General features: G+C 39.9%; 1 protein-coding gene and 1 pseudogene across 4 annotated transcripts in view; both read left to right on the top strand.

The window, feature by feature from the left end:
* The window catches only part of HPSE2 (heparanase 2 (inactive)), a gene marked incomplete at its 5' end in the record, with an annotated part of 566,398 nt that overhangs the window by 275,829 nt on the left and 273,113 nt on the right, over positions 1-17,456 (top strand). The gene's annotated exons all lie outside the window — the stretch shown is intronic.
* LOC308234302 (large ribosomal subunit protein eL21-like) lies at positions 3,650-4,133 on the top strand (annotated as a pseudogene). Its single transcript has one exon. The product of its transcript is annotated as a large ribosomal subunit protein eL21-like (transcript).

Raw genomic sequence — 17,456 nt, forward strand, 5'->3', positions numbered from 1 at the left:
TAGTGAATTGCATGTTCCCTGCCCTCAATAAGCCTAAAATTTACATTTTCTTTGTATATGTGTCTATGGAGGTGGAGTGGGGTGCATATCAATTAGAATACAGAATAAAATGAACTGAATGTTTTTATAAACATGCAGAACACTTATAAAGTAATTAATGTAATTATTTTGAACTTATGGGCTTAGGGAATCTTGGAGTAAGGCTTCATGAAGAAGCTGGCATTTGAATTAAGTCTTAAAAGTTGAAAGGGCTTTCAAAAGTTGAAAAAAGAAATATAGCTTTGTGGTCAGTGGATAATAGCACAATAACCAAGATTGTTCTAGATTGCCAGGGTTTATATCCTGGCTCTAGCACCCACTAGAAGTGTTATTTGGAACAAGTTTTTAATATCTTTTGGTCTCAGTTTTTCCATCTGTAAATGGGCATATTAATAGCAACTGTTTCACTTAGTTGTTGTGAGAATTAAATAGAACAATGAGTGTATAATACTTTAAAAATGCTCAATTTTGTTAGCTCATAAAGGTTAACTATTTTTATTTTTGTTTTGTTGGGGGAATGGTATTCCAAATTGGCTGGACAGAATAAGCAAAGGTAAAAAAATTATGACTTTGAAAGCTTTAATATTCACTGTTTCCACAGTTGGAATGCCACTGGAGTTCTCAAAAAGCTTCAGGCATAGACTTGGGGATGCTATTAACACCACAGTACAACCATATTTGAAAGTAGAGGCCCAGTGCATGAAATTCGTGCATGGGGGGCAGGGTGTCCATCAGCCCAGCCTGCACCCTCTCCAATCTGGGTCCCCTTGGGGGGATCGGGCCTAAACAGGCAGTCAGACATTCCTCTCACAATCCAGGACTGCTGGCTCCTAACCACTCGCCTGCCTGCCTGCCTGATTGCCCCTAACCACTCTGCCTGCCAGACTGATTGATGCCTAACTGCTCCCCTGCCGGCATGATTGTCCCCAACTGCCCTCCCCTGCCAGCCTGATCGCCCCCAACTGCCCTCCCCTGCAGGACTGAGGAGATTGGGGCACTCCAGCTAGATGAGGCGGGGCTGAGGAGACTGGAGGACTGAGGCTGGATGAGGCCAGATGCTGTGGGGACTGGGTAAGGCGGGGTTGAGGGAACTGGTGGACTGAGGCTAGATGAGGTGGGGCTGAGGGGATTGGGGGACTGAGGCTGGATGAGGTGGGGCTGGGGGGCCTGGGGGACTAAGGATGGATGAGGCAGGGGTGAGGGGACTGGGCACCGCCATCTTGTGGCTGCTGCCATCTTGTGAGGGCGTGTCAGTCAATTAGCATATTCCCTCTATTGGCTGTGGGCACCGCCATTTGTGAGGGCATGGCGGTCAATTAGCATATTCCCTCTTTATATGACACCATTTTTTGCCAGCCAACCCAGGAATGCAATAATTAATTAGAATGAAGACTGGCAAATTTCTTCTGTAGAGGGCCACATAGTGTGTGAGTGCAGGTGTTTTAGGCTTTGTGAGCCATATGGTCTCTGTCTTAACTCTGCTGTTACATGTGAAAGCGGCCATGAGTGTGGCTGTATTCCAATAAACCTTTATCTATGGACACTGAAAATTGAATCTCAAGTAATTTTCATGTGTTGCAGAATATTAGTCAACTTTTAATTTTTCCAATCTTTTAAAAATGTGAAAACCATTCTTAGTTTGTGGGCCATACAAAAACAGGTGTTGGGCTGGATTTGGCTTGAGGGCCATAGTGCTGATCCCAGATTTGGAACATTGTTCCCTTGGTGAAATGAATTCTGCATTCTAAACAATTGACTTAGAAACAGACTTTTGTAATATAAACTGTGACTAAGTAGCCTCTACTGTATATTCTTTTAGCAGCCCCCTCTGCTGGTTGATTTTATTCACAAATACATTATCATGAACAGATTTCTCAGGAATTCATTCATTTCCCTTACAAATAATTTGTAATACCAACTCACATTTACTAGTAACATTGAGTTTGGCATCCTTCCATACAATTCTAAAGAGGCTTTTTTAGCAACTTTCCTTCTCCAACTTTCAGTTTCTGGTACAGACCACTATTCCTTCTCCAAACTTAACTATTCTCTAACTTCCTGCTGATGGTTGTGGCCTTAAGATCATGGAAATCAACCTACCAAGTACAGGGATGAAATTCCTATTGCCAAATTTGGTTTTCTACTAGTTGCCCTAAAAATATTTTAGATATTTAAAGTTGCAAGGAAACAAAGCTTAATAATCATGTATCAGGTTTGTTTGTTTGTTTTACAGGCCACATTCATTATAATCATTGTAGCATTGGGCAAATTACTTAAACTTTCCAAGCCTCAGTTAGCTTGTTTGTAAAATAGGAAGAATAACTATTGTGAAGATTGTTAAGGATTGAGGGGATGTATATGATACTTGATAACTACTAATAGCTATGATTATTATTTGATAGCTATTATTTTAATTTAAAACCAATATTGTGTTTTTATTTTTTTCAATATTGTGTTTTTATAAACTATCTTGTATTCAAATAGTTTAGTCTCCACAATTTTTTCTATTCACAGTGTTTTATGAAATCATATTATGTTGTTTTTTCACATTTCTTTGACATCTTATAATCTAGAAGAGATTCTGTACTCCACAAATATAAAGTTTCCACTCTGCATTCCCTGTTTCAGATAATGCATAAAAATGTTAAATAAAACTATCCTAGGTCAGGTCCCCAGGTAACTTCATTATTAATACATCTTTACTAAAAGTCAAATCCATTTAACTCTCCTCTTTGCTTCTGGTCATTAATATAATTTTATTTCTAGTGTAAGACATAACTCCATTGAGATCTATGCTGTAGATTTTTTTTGTCTTTGGAACTTGATTTGGTGTGTGTGTGTGTGTGTGTGTGTGTGTGTGTGTGTATGTTTAGCATTCTGTATTTTAAAACATCCTTTTTGTTTTAAATATTGTACTTGTATTAATATACTTTGGGGAATGACTTAAAACTTATGGTGTTCAGTGTTCTTAACTAATCTTCTATATATATAGCATATATATATATATACTTTGTGATGGGCGTGTCCGGCCCATCTCGCTCAGTTCCAATCGGCCGGACCCCAGCAGCAATCTAACCTACCAGTCGGAGCACCTTCCCCCTGGTGGTCAGTGCATGTCATAGCGACTGGTTGACCGGTCGACTGTCTGCCCCCTGGTGGTCAGTGCATGTCATAGCGAGCGGTTGAGCAGCCTTAGCATATCATTAGCATATTACGCTTTGATTGGTTGTTCAGTTCTGCCATTTGGGCTATTTGCATATTACCCTTTTATTATATAGGATAAGGAACTTTAGTGGTTTGGAATAGAAGCTTGGTTTTCTTGCCCCTCACTAGTAGTAAGTGTCTCCCCCTCTTTAGTGCCCTTAATTCTGGTTTTCATAAGTTCCCCTGTATGCTCCTTACATGTTGTATGTCCTTCCTTCTTCTGCCTACTGGAATTTTATGTCCTTAAGGCCTAGTTATATCTATCATTCATATTTGTCTTTCCACACTTCCCCCTAGCATACTGCCTGTGTGTAGCAGTAGGTTCATACATGTTTGCTAAACTCCAATTAAGGGAAGTTATTCAAGCCTTTCAGCCAGAACCGCCACCTTCCAGTAGTTCACCAAAATGACTAACACAAAGGGAAAGAGGAGAGGCACCCACTATACGTTCTCTAGGCCTTTTAGAAAGCATGGAGTTATTCCTTTGGCCACATACATGTGAATCTACAATAAAGGTGATATTGTGGACATCAAGGGAATGGGCACTGTTCAAAAAGGAATGCCCACCAACGATACTGTGGCAAAACTGGAAGAGTCTATAATGTCACCCAGCATGCAGTGGGCATTATTGTGAACAAGCAAGTTATGGGCAAGATTCTTGCCAAGAGAATTAATGTACGTATTGAGCATATTAAGCAATCTAAGAGCCGAGATAGCTTCCTGAAATGTGTGAAGGAAAATGATCGGAAAAAGAAGGAAGCCAAAGAGAAAGGTACCTGGGTTCAACTGAAGCGTCAGCCTGCTCCACCCAGGGAAGCACACTTTGTGAGAACCAATGGAAAGGAGCCTGAGCTGCTGGAACCCATTCCCTATGAATTCATGGCATGATAAGTGGGAAAAAATAAAAAAGACTTCTGTGCTGATGAAAATGTTTCTCTTAATTGAGTGGAAGTGTGGCGTCCCTTCCCCCCAAAGCGTAAAGAAAACTTTGTGTCAAAAAAGTTATTTAATCTAGTGACCTCAATTATAGATTATTAGACTACTGGGTCTTTAGAGTCATTTCATTCCCTTGGAGTTGAAATGTCATGAGTTGGCCTTGACAAGCAAAGAAATGCTGACATTAATACCTAATGATACATTGAAACAAAACAAAACAAAACAAAACAAAAAAACAGGTTTCAGTCTTCTCTGTGTGAGCCATACATTTAGCAATTCACAATTGATTTTTTTGTAAGTGAACCTTGAGACAATTCTCTCTCTGCTTGACTACACAGAAAACCATTTCTCATAAAAGAATCATCAACTCATAAAATAGTCATTATGATGCAAAGTGTGCATGAAATGTGCAATATAAGGAAATCAATCTAGAGAAAATTAAGAGAAAGAGCAGAGGACATCAAGAAACCTTCACTTTTGAATTCTCATTTTTTTTGCCTTTAAGCTCTCAATTCCCAGAGTAAAGGACAAGGGGAAACTTTTCTTGTTATATTATTCCAGTTGGCTTTTCTTACTATAATTTTAAAAAATTATTGAGATACACAAGTCTTGCTTATTGTCTTGATTTTTTTTATTAGCCTACTTAGAATTAGAGAAAAGGCCAGAGAGAAAAAGAGAATGCTATTCCCTTTCACTTGTCTAGCCCTTTACGGTTTACAAAACAATTTCACATACATTATGTGTGAGATGTTTAAGACTTTTAGTTCCATTTTATACATAAAGCAACTGAAGCTCAGAACAGATATATGAGTGGCCCAAAGTCATGCAGTTAGTGAGAAGTAGAGAGTCAGGTCATCTCTTCTAGCTTAACATTATAAATTGTGTCTTTCTAACTGCTCTGTTTTTTGTTAGGATTCATATATACATTCAAGTTCTAAAAGTATGAAATAGTTGGTGCCAAGGAAGAGATTATTGTGGTTAAGTAGGGCTAATCGGGATATAGCACTTTTACTTTTTCTTGGACATTTTACTCTAAACCATGCCAACTCACTATACCAAACCATTTTTCCTAATGATATGTATGGAAAGGAGAGGAGATAAAAAGAAGAAGAGATAATAAGGAGATGAGATTTTAAAAAAAGAGAGAGAGAGAAGGGAATGAGAAACAGATAAAGATAGGAAACTCTATTTTTCTATCTACTGTCAATATCAAGGCAATGACATTGACTGAGAGAACTTGGATTAGGATTCAAATCTTGGGGAGCTTGGTTTACTAAAGCACCTTACTTCTCACCTCAATGCATTATTTAGTTTATGGAAAACATAAGCATCTCTTATTTGTGTGTGTGTGTGTGTGTGTGTGTGTGTGTGTGTGTGTGTGTGTATGTGTGTGTGTGTTGTTCAAAAGCCCTCTATAAATGCTCAGAACTTTTAGGGGAAGTTTTGCTGTTCCTCCTCATTTAGCTGTGAGAATAAAATGGTTTGGCCTTCTATAACTTGCTTGACAGTCCAGAGGTAGAGATGGTGAAGACGCCTTGCCATGCTAGCAGTCAGCAGCTGTGCATCGCTACAGGTTGCCCAGAACCAAGCCAAAGAAGGTCTGACCTGCATTGCCATTTGTCCACCATCCAGAACTGGAATATCATTGCTGGCATGTACACATAAAAAACTGTTGGACTTTGAAAAAAGGACTCAAAGAACTGTTGGCCCAGAAAGAAATTTACTGCAGACTAATTCCTTTGATGCCTGGCAGCAATTTAAAGGGACATGATAGAACTCTATTCTTTCCATTGAATTTAAAAATCTTAAAACATACATTCTTGTTAAATTTATAAAATCAAAAAGGGTGACATGCTGGAGGCTAATTCCAGCAGGTCATAAATGCAAGAAGTTTCATCAAAAGGTTGATGGAACCTTGAGGCTTCAGCAGGGCTGAAGATACATATTATTGCCTACTGGAATGGCCGAATGCATTCCCCCAAACCTGAATTTACATAAATGATTTGATGCCAGGGTCTTTCTCCAGCATCTAAAAGGGTTCAGGAATCTGGAGGAGGCACTGCATGTAAATGAATAAAGAGACTAGAAATATAATATAAATTTGTAATCCATGGGGGAGCCAGAGGAAGCTTAGCTGTAGTAGCTAAGTTCTCTCTATTTCCAGTCCTATGGCTCTTTTTATTCCCACATTTTTCCCTATAGCAAAGTAGATATACATATCAAAGGTAAGGTTTAGTATACAGTAGGCATTATCAGGCTGGGGGAACTGCCTTTGGCTGTTCAGCTGTTTGGCCAGCAGGAGGCAATAATATGTAGATTAAAATGCCCTCAGCTATCTGGTAACAGGCAATAATATATGCAGATCTTCAGGTTTGGGGAAATGCCTTCAGCCATTCCAGTAGCAACAATATGTAGTCAGCCCTGCTGAATATAGAAACCCATCAACCTTTTGAGGACTTCTTACATTTATTACGACATGATGGAATTAGCCTCCAGCAGTGTGAGTTGTTCAAAAGCCCTCTATAAATGCTCAGAACTTTTAGGGGAAGTTTTGCTGTTCCTCCTCATTTAGCTGTGAGAATAAAATGGTTTGGCCTTCTATAACTTGCTTATTGCATAATAACTTTTCAAAGAAGATTAATGACAAGGTTATTTATGAAAATGTCTCTGTGACTTTCATTTGTAACTATTCAGATATATGGCTTTTGCCATTTGTATTTAATTTACATTTTAAAACTTTTGTTTTGGAGCTCAGCCAGACTACATATAGCCCAGCAGAAGGCCTTGAAACTGTGTAAACAAATAAAGAAGTGGTCCAATGAATGTTATATGCATAGTAGGGGCCCAGTGCATGAATTTGTGCACCTTGAAAGGAACTGTGGGCCTCAAGGCTGCGGTGGGCACAGGAGCAGGTCTCAGCCCATCCTCCGCACCCCCTCCCAGCCCTTCCTGTTGCAGCCCCCAGTCCCCTGTCTGCCAGCAGCCCCGCTCCCACCGCCGCTGCTTCCATGCACTGATGGCACCGGCCCAACTCGCACCTGCTGACAGTGTAGAGTGATTGAGGCTGGCACCAGCAGTGGTGTGAGCGGGGCCAGCGCCGTCAGCGGGTCCGAGTGGTGGCTGCTGCCCTGATTGCCCCTCAGGAGCAGGGGGAGGTGGAGAAGCCCTGAGGGGCAATCAGGGCCGGCAGCCACTCACACCTGCTGATGGCACTGAGTGATTGGGCCCAGCGTCAGCAGCGGGTGCGAGCAGTGGCTCCAGCACTGGCAGCAGGTGTGAGCGGGGCTGGCACTGGTGCCGGCCGCAGGTGTGAGCGCCGGGCAGGACCGTGGTGCATGTGGGAGCATAGAATTTTCAGTTACCACCAGAGGCTCACCCTGATGACAGCGACCAGCGCCCTGCCTTGGTCTGGTGCCCCCTGCTCACCTGCTCCACCATCCTGCCACGGCCAACACCCACCATGTTCTACACTCTGCTGCCTGCTGCTGATGTCCCCCATGTTCCACGTGTGCCCCCTGGTGGTCAGTGCATGTCACAGCGACTGGTTGTTCGGTTGTTCCGCTGTTTGGTCTATTTGCATATTAGGGTTTTATATATATAGATAGGAAACTTCTCAGCCCTTGTTCAAGGAAGTCAGCAGCTCTCTAGTGTCAAGTAGGGAGAAAAGCCTATCTTGCTGTTCCAACTTCTTTCTTCACTTTCTTTCTTCAGTTGTACATTGTTAGAAAAGATGCTGGTTTATATATATAGTCATATTGCCAATTCAGCCTTCCAGTGTAAATGAAAGAGGATTAGTTCTTCCAGTTTTGAATGTGGAGGCTACTATAGTTGGACACCAGTCTTGCTGACATGGTATGTTCATGATAAACCATAAATTTCGAGTCATTTTAATCTCCCTTTTTGGTTTACCTCCTAATCACAGCATCTGTTTCTCCCAGCTTTCTTAGAAGATAAGGTAAAGTAAAAGCATTACCAGTCTGGCTTTGTCTAGGCCTGTGGTTGGCAAACTGAGGCTTGTGAGCCACATGTGGCTCTTAGGCCCCTTGAGTGTGGCTCTTCCACAAAATACCATGGCCTGGGCGAGTCAATTTTGAAGAAGTGGCATTAGAAGAAGTTTAAGTTTAAAAAATTTGGCTCTCAAAAGAAATTTCAGTCGTTGTACTGTTGATATTAGGCTCTGTTGACTAATGAGTTTATTGACCACTGGTCTAGGCGATTCTAATTACTTAGAACACATAGTTGTAGAGACAAGATCTCCAGAAATAATTGATCTGATCCCATATATAAACTTCCTTGGAAGTAGAAGTGAACTTATTTGCAGCACAATTAAATTAAAAATAAGTTTATTCTTCATCTTGGTAACCTCAAGAAGCCAGCATTCTAGCTTGGTTTTAAGTAAAGTGAGTATAAGATTAGAGAACTTTTTAAAGAAAGAATCCCTCAAAATGTGAATGAATCTGGGAAAGAAGACCCAACTTGCGGAAAGCCAGGGAGAAACTACAGAGAAAGGATTGTTCCATATCAGAGAAGCTTGCTCTTTTCAGAAAGAGGAAGAGCAGAAGGATCTGGGAAGAGTCATGATTTTGTTATATGATATATTTTCTTGAGGAATACCTTCCTGGCTTTGTGCCAAACAAAAATAAAACCTTTTCACTTTGCAAAAACCTGTGCAGTAGAAGTTTAAGGACAAGTGAAAAGAGGGGGGACTTTGAGGTATTCCAGAGAAAAATAGCAGCAACTATAGCATCACTAAAATTCCAGGCTTCCTCTGTTACACCAGGCTCCCTAAGGCTTAGGTAACTTCCCGTCTCTGTCATCAAAACCTTTTGGGGTTTCACTTCCAAAGATTTTATAAGGTACATATTATATACTAGTAATATTTCTACTGGTGCACCTCTGCCCTTCCAAACTCAATATATATGGTTGACTGTTTGTCATATTGTTACCGAGTAGAACAGTCTCAAAATCTAGACTATGTTAGTTCCAAATGTTTAATTTTAGTCATGTTGCTAATTCAGTTGACATAGATTCACAATAAATCCTATGTTTTAGAGTAATTTCTAATGTTCTTTTCTGGTTCATCTGCTAATTAAACAGCTATTTCTCTCAGTTCTCTTGGAAGACAAGATAGAGGAAAAGAAGTATCTACCTGGTTTTGTCTAGGAAGGTTATTTAACCTCTCTGAGATTTCTCACCTATAAAATGACAGTAAGATATTCACTTTGCAGGCTTTTCAGGAGGATTAGAGTAATAACTCTAACTCATATAGCATAATACCTAGATCCTAGTAAGCACTGGAGTCCACCCATTTGTTTCAGATAGTTACTTCTTCTAAAGTTGCTAGAACTGTTTTTATCCTTTCCTCATCACATCTAAACTGTATTTCTCAGTTATGTAAGGGCTTGGGACATCTGTTGAACAATGCAAAATAGACATGGAATGTGCTGTCCACTGCCATATGGTATAATTTGTGCGGTACAGAAAGGCTTTTCTATCAGGAAACTTCTCTACCATTAGGTGTATAAAATGAATTCTTCTTACAAAACTGATCTCATTGGTATATTTGAATTCATATGTCATATAAGAACAAATATTTTTGAATTCAGTTTTCTTACTTTTTACTTTTTAAATCTAACTCATAGCTAATTATCACTTCTTATATTTACTCATATATTGAGAAAGAAGGAGTCTTCCCAATTTTCTTTCTTTTAAGAATATATTTTATATTTGTCCTCCATTTCCTCCACTTTCTCCTCCTTTAAATGCACTTAATTTTAATTTTTTTTAATTTAATAAATCTTTATTGTTCAGATTATTACAATTGTTCCTCTTTTTTTCCCCATAGCTCCCCTCCACCCGGTTCCCACCCCACCCTCTGCCCTTACCTCCCCACCACTGTCCTCATCCATAGGTGTACAATTTTTGTCCAGTCTCTTCCCGCACCCCCCCATACCCCTTTCCCACTGAGAATTGTCAGTCCACTCCCCTTCTATGCCCCTGATTCTATTATATTCACCAGTTTATTCTCTTCATTAGATTTTTTATTTACTTGAGTTTTAGATTCACTTGTTGATAGACATGTATTTGTTGTTCATAATTCTTATCTTTACCTTTTTCTTCTTCTTCCTCTTCTTAAAGAATACCTTTCAGCATTTCATATAATACTGGTTTGGCGGTGATGAACTCCTTTAGCTTTTTCTTATCTGTGAAGCTCTTTATCTGACCTTCAATTCTGAATGATAGCTTTGCTGGGTAGAGTAATCTTGGTTGTAGGATCTTGCTATTCATCACTTTGAATATTTCTTGCCACTCTTGTCTGGCCTGCATCGTTTCTGTTGAGAAATCAGCTGACAATCGTATGGGTGCTCCCTTGTAGGTAACTAACTGTTTTTCTCTTGCAGCTTTTAATATTCTCTCTTTGTCTTTTGCCCTTGGCATTTTAATTATGATGTATCTTGGTGTGGTCCTCTTTGGATTCCTTTTGTTTGGGGTTCTCTGTGCTTCCTGGACTTGTAAGTCTATTTCTTTCACCAAGTGGGGGAAGTTTTCTGTCATTATTTCTTCAAATAGGTTTTCAGTATCTTGCTCTCTCTCTTCTTCTGGCACCCCCATAATTCGGATGTTGGTATGCTTGAGGTTGTCCCAGAGGCTCCTTACACTATCTTCAAATTTTTGGATTCTTTTTTCTTTTTGCTTTTCCGGTTGAGTGTTTTTTGCTTCTTTGTATTTCAAATCTTTGACTTGATTCTTGTGGTGCTCTAGTCTGCTGTTAGGTCTCTGTATATTTTTTATTTCAGTCAGTGTATGTTTAATTTCTAGTTGGTCCTTTTTCATATCCTCGAGGGTCTCACTAAATTTATCGGCCTTTTCTAGGAAATTCTTGAAAAACCTTATAACCATGGTTTTGAACTCTATATCCAATCGTTTGCTTTTCTCCATTTTTTCCATTTATCATCTGTTTCTTTGTCTGCGCACTTTTGCTGCTTCCCTGGATTGGTAGAGTAGCTTTGTGTGGTAGTGTCCTATAGGGCCCAGTGGCTCAGCCTCCCCCAGTTACCTGTGGTGGACACTTTTGGTGCACCCCTTTGTGGACTGTGTGCACAGCCTTGTTGTAGTTAAGTCTTGATTGTTGTTGGTATCATTGGGAGGAATTGACTTCCAGGTCAATTGGCTGTGAGGATCAGCTGTGTCTACACTGGGAGAAGTTCTGTGCTGGAGACACCCTTATGAGACAAGATTTGCAAAATTGCAAAAGCCTCTGTGCTCAAGTTGGATGGGGCGGAGTCTCAGGGTGAAGCAGACAGCCTTGGCTTCCCGTCAGCCCTGCCCTATGAGGCCCTTGGATCTCAGTGTCTCTCGGTATTCGCTGCAAGCACCTCTGAGAGAAAGCCACCCTCGAGTTTTGCCCGCTGCCAGACAGTCCAGTTTCTCCCTGAATGAGTCTGGATTCCCAGAAACTCACCCAGAACTGGAGTTCAGCGTAGTCAGGAGCTTCCATCTCCCTCCCACTTTAGAAAGCCAGCCGCGCACTCAGCCGCCTGTGCACTCAGCAGTCAGTCCTGTCTGCGCATGCACGCCTCCGGACCTCTGCCTTCCACAGCTCCCCTGAGTCTCAGTGTGCTTTCTCTTTTCCTGACAGTCCAGATTCCCCCTGAATAAGTCTGGTTCCCAACAAGGCTGTGCAGACAGTCCAGAGTCTCGCCCAGGACTGGAGTTTAGCACAGTCAGGAGCTTCCGTCTCTCTCCTGGTTTAGAAAGCCAGCCATGCACTCAGCCGCCCATGCACTCAGCTGCCTGTGCACTCAGCTGCCCATCCTCTCTGCGCGCATGCGTTTCTATTCCTCAGCCTTTTTCAACTCCTCTGAGTCTCAATGTGCTTTCCTCTTTCCTTCTAGTTGTAGAATTTCCACTCAGCCAGCTTTCCTGTGGTTCTGGATGGTGTCCATTTTGTCTTTTAGTTGTAGTTTTGATATTGTTGTGCAAGGCAGCAGTTTAGGTGTTTACCTATGCTGCCATCTTGGTTTCTCCAGTCTTCCCAATTTTCAAGTTCTCATATTTCCTATCTCTTTAGAACATCAAATGGTTATATTAAAGCCTTGACTTTCATTTCCAAAGCCTTTGGTGAATCTGTTCCTTAACTTCCTGGTGATGAATCCAGTACTTTTCTACCCTGGTAGATTTATTAATTAATTTATATTTTTGACCTATTTAGCCAGCTAGGTTTCTTTCTTTCTTTCTTTTACATATTTTTTTTCTTTATTGATTAAGGTATTACATATGTGTCTTTATCCTCCCATTTCCCTCCACCCCCCGCACTCATGCCCTCACCCCCCCTGTTGTCTGTGTCCATTGGCTAGGCTTATATGCATGCATACAAGTCCTTTGGTTGATCTCTCCCCCTTACCCCCACCCTCCCCTACCTTCCCTCTGAGGTTTGACAGTCTGATCGATGCTTCTCTGTCTCTGGATCTGTTTTTGTTTATCAGTTTATGTTGTTCATTATATTCCATAAATGAGTGAGATCATGTGATATTTATCTTTCTCTGACTGACCTATTTCGCTTAGCATAATGCTATCCAGTTCCATCCATGCTGTTGCAAATGATAAGAATTCCTTCTTTTTTATCGCAGCATAGTATTCCATGGTGTAGATGTACCACTGTTTTTTAATCCACTCATCTGCTGATGGGCACTTAGGCTGTTTCTAAATCTTAGCTATGGTGAATTGTGCTGCTATGAACATAGGAGTGCATATATCCTTTCTGATTGGTGTTTCTAGTTTCTTGGGATATATTCCTAGAAGTTGGATCACTGGGTCAAATGGGAGTTCCATTCCAGAAATCTATGGCATTTCTATACATCAATAGTGAACTTACAGAAAGAGAGACTAAAAAAGCAATCCCATTTACCATCGCACCAAAAAAATTAAGATACCTAGGAATAAACTTAACTAAGGAGGTAAAAGACCTGCACATGGAAAACTACAGGACACTGAAAAAAGAGGTAGAGGAAGACGTAAACAGATGGAAGAACATATCATGTTCATGGATTGGTAGAATCAACATCATTAAAATGTCCATACTACCCAAAGCAATCTATAGATTCAGTGCACTCCCCATTAAAATACCAACGGCATATTTCACAGACCTAGAACGAACTCTCCAAAAATTCATGTGAAATAAAAAAGACCCTGAATAGCTGCAGCAATCCTGAGAAAGAAGAACAAAGTAGGTGGGATCTCAATACCAGATATCAAGTTGTATTACAAAGCCACTGTTCTCAAAATAGCCTGGTACTGGCACAAGAACAGACATATAGCTCAGTGGAATAGAATTGATAACCCAGAAATTGACCCAAACCACTATGCTCAATTAATATTTGACAAAGGAGGCAAGAGCATACAATGGCGTCAAGACAGTCTCTTCAAAAAATGGTGTTGGGAAAATTGGACAGATATATGCAAAAAAATGAAACTAGACCACCAACTTACACCATACACAAAAATAAACTCAAAATGGATAAAGGACTTAAACACAAGATGGGAAACCATAAAAATACGAGAGGAATCCAAAGGCAGCAAAATCTCAGACATATGCCACAGCAATTTCTTCACCAATACCGCATCTAGGGCAATGGAAACTAAAGAGAAAATAAATAAATAGGACTACATTAAAATAAAAAGCTTCTGTATAGCAAAAGAAACCATCAACAAAACAACAAGAAAGTCCACTGCATGGGAGAACATATTTGCCCAGTGTTATCACCAATAAGGGTTTAATCTCCAACATTTTGTTAAGTTGAACTCATACAACTTAACAAAAGGAAGATAAACAACCCAATTAAAAAATGGGCAATGGACCTAAATAGATACTTTTCGAAAGAAGACATAGGAAGGCCAAGAGACATATGAAAACATGCTCAAAGTCACTAATCATCCAAGAGATGTCAGCTAGGTTTCTTGAATGGTTTATCCTAAACTTTGAAATGTATTGCCTATGCAAGCAGAAGAATGGTTGTCAGATATTTCAAATCTTAGCTTACTATTTTGCTCATTTACTCTGATTCTGTGTAATAATGGTGCTAACTTATACTTGCTTAGGTACAGAGTACTTTCATATATATCTAGTATTATCCTGTATACATGTGTGAGTATATGTATTTATGTATATGTGTGTATATAAAGTATATGAATATTAATTATGCAGCCCATGGTGAAACTTAATTAACAGGGAAAGAAACCCACATTATATACTAGAGTGTTGATATTGGACAGCTCACTTCACCTCTTTGGGCTTCAGTTTCATCATTTATAAATGTAGATAATAATTCCCTGCCCTGTGTGAGATTTTCTTTATAAAGTGCTATAAAATTATAATGGATTATTTTTCATCTTTCCCATTGGATTGTGACCCTTGAAATGGCAGAGAGCGAATCTGATTCACTTGTGTAAACCCAATGTACTTGGAATATAGCAGGCCCGCAACAATGTCTTCTGAGAGGAAGGAAAGAAGAGAGTAAAGAGGGGAGGGAAGGTCAATAAAGGGAAGGACAGAAGGAAACACAGTTAAGAGGAAAGGGGGACAGTGGAGGAAAAATCTTCAGTGCATTTGGTACTTTCTCATTTTAGTTGAGTTTAGCAGGAGAGATTGTGTTGCAGCTAAAGGAATGCTAACATCTTCACTTTCCTGCCATTGTATAGGGACACTCTTGTCTTTCTTTGGCCTCTGAAATGTATGTTCCATTCCTTCTATCCATAAGACTAATTCTGGCCCATCTGTTTTGGTTCAGTGATAAAAAATTACCAGAACATAGGCAGTAAGTAAATAATCCTTTTTTTATAGTGGACCTGGCTTTTATGAGTTTCTAGCTTTGATCTGATTCTCTTTTTTCTCTAACTTTCCTGCTCTTTGGCCTTTCTTAGTTTTTTTGGCCTTTCTCTTTGCTCACCTCCTGCTAAGTCTAATTTCTTTTTTACTCTTAAATCCTGAATTAGCTTCATTGGCTATGGACAAGTTTGCTTCATCTTAGCTTTAATCTTTTTAAGACTATTTCTCACCTGAATTGTTTTATGAATGATATGCACAGAAAACATCTAGCTAGTGTATAGGGGCTTGTTAACATTTCAAAAACTGATATGCTAATTATTATTTTTCTCTCACCCCAGTTGAGCCATCAAATTGTTATGGAAAACTCAAGGCTGGTCCCTGTTACCCACCAATAGTGCAGTAGACCATACAGCATGGATATTAGAATAAAATACTAATTAAGGAAATTCTGTTAAGTAGACAGACCTAGTATTCTGATGTTAGTCTGGCAAATTATGGTCACATAGACATGACATAAACTGGTCTATAGAATAGATTACATATCATATATAGAGAGAGTAATACTTCATTCCCTACAGCAGAGTTGGCAAAGATTTGAAGTGTATGTCACTGCTTCTACTTTTCATCCCTTATACATAGCAGACATCAATAAATCATCACAATTCTTTTTCCCACTGAAGTTACAGTTTGCCTAAGAATTCAGGAATATAGTCCCAATCCAAGCAAATTTGCATATGTAGTGAAATCCAATAGCCATGCTTAGAGTAGTGGTTAAAAGCACAGGCTTTAGTGTTTAGGCAATTGGGTTCAATCTCAACTCAGACATTTGCTAGATGGGTAACCTCTTTCGGCCTCAATTACCTCAATATGGATAATAAAAATGCCTCCTGGTGTTGTTGTAAGTATTAAATGAGATATTATGAAGACTTTAGCAAATGCTGAACACATAACAAGTGTTCAACAAATGGTAACTGCTGTTACAATTAGAATTTGAAGGATTATCAAATACATTTTGGTTGGTAGTATGACCCATCTTTAACTGAAAGATGAGGGGAGACCGATTTTACTCTTAATGCAACTTCTACATAGCTCTGGGAAACCTCTTAATAATTTGGAGTTTGTGTTTCCTGTCAGATGTTGTTATTGAGCTTGAACGTGGATGGTGAATTGAAGATATGACTGAACCAGACTGGCAAGAATATGCTTGAGCTAACCATAGCGATCAGTATTCTTCCTCTGTATTTTATACTTACTTGAAATTTCTCTAGGCTGCTTTGTGTCTGTAGATACACATTCTCTAACTTGCATATAATATTATGGAATTCACTTCTCACACTCATCAGTGTGAACTCTATCATTCATAACAATGTGCCATTACAGTAGTTTGGCAGCTACATGAGGGAAGCTCATTTTAAAACAACACTTATTTGTTGTTTTAATCTGTTTCTTTGCTTGTTGGCTTGAGCTTTAGTAAATTTTTGATTTCCCAGATTTTACTGGAAGTTTTTTCCTTAATGAAGATGTTCGGAATTGTGCATCAGTTATTCCAGAGATATCTCCAACAGATGCTGCCCCATTCATGGGTTCCTTAGACAACAAGGAAAAAATGTGTGCAGGAGATACGTAGCAAGGCATGTCTCCAGGCTCAGCATTTTCACATATAGCCTTGTGCTGTATTTCTAGGTTCCTTTTCATCTAATCACAAATCTCAAAACCAAGACCATAATAAAAAAGAAATACAATCAACTGTAGGAAGTAGCAAAGCATACCTAAAATATCTAGAAGCCTTGGATCCTGGTCCCAGATCTGGTCCTAACTAGATGTCTGACCTTTCTTGTTTAAAAATTAATCACACTGGGCCCTAATATCTTTGTCTCTTATATGAAAACTAGAGGCCCGGTGCTCGAAATTTGTGCACTTGGTGGTGGTGGGGAGGGTCCCTCAGCCTGGCCTGCAACCTCTCGCAGTCCAGGAGCCTTCAGGGGATGTCTGACTGCCATGGAGGCGGGAGAGGCTCCCGCCACCGCCACTGTGCTCACCAGCTGTGTGCCTGGCTCAGGGCTTCTGGCTGAGTGGTGCTCTCACTGTGGGAGTGCACTGACCACCAGGGGCAGCTCCTGCATTGAGCGTCTGCCCCATGGTGGTCAGTGCATGTCATAGCAACCAGTCGTTCCACCATTTGGTTGATTTGCATATTAGCCTTTTATTATATAGGATATAGGCCCACATTACTGATTCTTGGTGACTTGGGGTAGCCTCTGGGGCATTTGAGAATGCAGTGGAAGGCCATAAGAAAAAGTATATTCTCCTTGGTTAGTAGAACATGTATTAAAAAATTCAAAGGCAAAACTTTTCAGGTGTCTCACACCTCTTCTACATTTATTTGCCATGTAAGGGATGCCAGAATCTGTTGAAATTGGCATGTTTAATACCCTATGACCTCACTTATATG

This window comes from Plecotus auritus (genome assembly GCF_963455305.1).
Source record: "Plecotus auritus genome assembly, chromosome: 9".
NCBI lineage: Eukaryota > Metazoa > Chordata > Mammalia > Chiroptera > Vespertilionidae > Plecotus > Plecotus auritus.